We start from the raw sequence: 3,318 nt of genomic DNA, 5'->3' as shown, positions 1-3,318 counted from the left end.
TATATGAAGCACCTAAATTAACCCCCCAAAACCCCCAAACCCCCCCTTTAAAAAAAAACAAAACCCCCAACCACAGAAATGCTGACGCGTGGATGCCTATTGGTCCCGGTTGGTGCCACCAACCGTGACCAAAGGGTCTCCTGCCTGGGCTCCGCGCACAGGCCACGTGGAGGCCCATCTATCCCGGTTCTGGATTGAACCGGGACTAAAGGGACAGGGCATTAGTATCGACCCTTTAGTCCCGGTTCCAGAACCGGGACAAAAGGCCCTTACGAACCGGGACAACACGCCCTTTTTCTACCAGTGGAACTGGGGCAGTTGTTGAGGCTGGACAGGGCCCTGGGCCTGTGGGTTTTGCTGAGATGGACGAAAGGAGCCCTGGCCTGATGGATATTGTTGTTGAGGCTGTTGGAAGGAGGCATGGGTCGATGGTTGTTGTTGTTGTTTTTGTTGTTGATGCAGAATAATAGCATGAACAACATTGTGGATGGCTTGGCACTGCGACTGTTCAGGGATCTGCCATAGGTGTTGACAACACAATTCTTGCATCAACTGGTAAGTACTTTGTTGCAAAACTTGTGAGCTTCCATGCGCTATGTTGTGTTGCTGCAATACAACATCCATGCATGGAATCAGTTGTTGTTGCAAAATTTGTTGAAGGATTTGTTGTTGTTGTTGTTGTTGTTGTTGTTGTTGTTGTTGTTGTTGTTGTTGTTGTTGTTGTTGTTATTGTTGTTGCTGCTGCTGATGCGAAATTGGTTGTTGTGGTTGCGAATACTGTGGTTGCGGTTGTGGATATGGTTGTTGTGGTCGAAATGGTTGCGGCTGCGAATATGGTAGTTGCGGCTGCGAAAATGGTTGCAGCTGCAGATATGGTTGTTGTGATGGAAATGGTTGCGGCTGCGGATATGGTTGTTGTGGTGGAAATTGTTGTTGCTGCCCTAGAAATTGTTGTTGTTGTACCAATGGAACTTGCTCTTGTGGCTGTTGCTGAGATGGATTTTGTGGCTGCAATTGTGGCACTGGAACTCTAACTGAAGTTGCGGCGGTGGTCGCCACGATAGCAAGGAGGGCAAGGATGAGAAAGGTCTTCATGGTGGATTTGTATTGACCACTTCTTGCTTAGCTTAAATGATGCGCTCTACTTATGAGAATGATGGGTGAGGAAGGATGATCGTCTTGCTGCGAGGTTATTTATAGCTGCTATGGCATGATCTCTTTCACAATTGGCAGTTGCTTGTGTTGAAAGTGCTTGGATGCTTCTCAAAATATAATTTGGTATGTTATGTTTGGTGGCACTACTTACAAGTGTATTCTTGGACTGGTCATTAAAGTTCCTTGTTGTTGCACTATCATTCCACCACCAAAAAGGTGTGATAACACACATGACTCATCTTATTCACTTTACAACTCAAACACTAATCTAGATTGCCTATTTTTTCTGAAAATAAGTTTGTAATTTTCTGCAAATTATTACGCATAAACTAGATAAGCATGGCTGTCACGGTACTTAGTTTGTAATCTTGTGTGGTCTGTTAAGATAGATAAGACTAGTAATGTAACTTGCTTTAGTAGGCCATGACTCATCAAATTCCTTTTAGATGTCAAGTGTTGTAGTGTTCTAGAAGTTATTAGCAAACATAAATTTTGTAATGTTGTACAAGTTGTTATGTGCAAAATAGAGAAGCTTGACTTGCACACAAACAAGATTGTAATCACTAGTCATCTACCCGTGCAACTACACAGGCTAGCTATTATAGGGGTACATATTTATTAATAAAATTATATTTATATTTAAAATTCAAGCGCTTAAATTACAGATATCATACATCTGAACATATGCTAAGTTATTCAAACAATTATAGTACAATATAAACACATACATTATAAACTTCATTATATGGAAGATTGGAGTAGGGCGTTTTGGTGACCGAGCTCCATGGAGCCCTTTATTTTTAAAAAATTCAAAATTCAATCTTTTTGACTTCAAAAAATTCTGAAAATAAATATGCAACTATACACGGATGAGATGTATGTGTGTGTAAAAATTCAAGATGAAATACTTCGAAATGCGACCTATAGAAAAAAGACAAATTTCTGGACTTTAAGGATGAATAGTAACATGTGTTAAAAAGCCTCACATTTGTCTTTTTGCACAGCCTTCATTTCAACGTATTTCGTCCTAAAAATTTACACACATGTGTGTTATGCCTCCATATATATCTGTAATTTTTTTCAGATTTTTTTGAATTGTAAAAATATGAATTTTCATGAATTTTGTGTTTTTCAAAAACCGGCCTCCATGGAGGCCGAGCTCCAAAAGGCATTTTCGGGAAGATTGCCTCTACTTTCCCATTTATGTTGCGCAAAGTATCATCACTGGTCTGAATGAAGCCTTCATGTCATTGTAGCAAGCCCCGCAAATCGGCCAACATGCTAACCACGGTCAAATTTCTGGCAAGCACCGTAACAAAATTAAATGAGTTATGGTTGCCATGCAGCACTCCATGCAAAACAGCCAAGCTACTTTCCTTTTATATGCTCCCTCGTAAATGAAGTTGTGCACATAGTAATGCTTCCATGAAAAAGATCATTAGATCGTTGCTTCTAGTAAATGCTTTGCTACACAAGTTGAAATAATGCCTTTACTATATAGAGTGCATGATGTTACTACACAAGTGGATGAGATTACTACCAACTAGCATGGACCTAGCAATGGTAAACCATACAACTAGATTACTACTGATGGATGTAGAATTACATTTCATAAGCGACCTGGGATGGCTAGTAATGCTTTTACTACAAAGAGTGCATGCTATTACCACACACATGCATGCTCTTACCACACAAAGACAAATTTTTACAATTAACTAGTTTGGCTCGATTACTGGTACTGTATATAGGAATCGTAAACCATATGGCTCGATTACTATTGATGGATGCCAAATCACTGTTCATTGCCAAATGCACGTGGGATTGCTAGTAAATGCTTTTACTACAAAGAGTGCTTGTTATTACTATATAATGCATGCTATTACCACACAGAGATAGTTTCTTGTACTTTCAACTAGTATGGACTTGAGAATCGTAACATATATGGTTAAGATTACTACAGAGGGATGGCAAATTACGGTTGATTTGCTAATGCAGCCTGGGATGGAACCTACACGCACCACGGTAGGGTGGGTTTGGCCAGCCAGATCGCGGTGGAACTTGCAACATGGGTCAGCGTGCACGATAAACCATTTTACGCTCAGGCATAGTTTAGCATACCTATATATACTACTTTGTTGTTCAAGCATAGTTTAGCATAGTTTA

At 40.2% G+C, this 3,318-nt stretch overlaps 1 pseudogene; it reads right to left on the bottom strand.

The window, feature by feature from the left end:
- Positions 1-264: 264 nt before the first annotated feature.
- On the bottom strand, positions 265-1,148 carry LOC119314278 (annotated as a pseudogene).
- Between the last annotated feature and the right edge of the window lie 2,170 nt (positions 1,149-3,318).

Source organism: Triticum dicoccoides, chromosome 6A, assembly GCF_002162155.2.
Source record: "Triticum dicoccoides isolate Atlit2015 ecotype Zavitan chromosome 6A, WEW_v2.0, whole genome shotgun sequence".
NCBI lineage: Eukaryota > Viridiplantae > Streptophyta > Magnoliopsida > Poales > Poaceae > Triticum > Triticum dicoccoides.
This window is presented reverse-complemented; position numbering and strand designations above follow the sequence as displayed.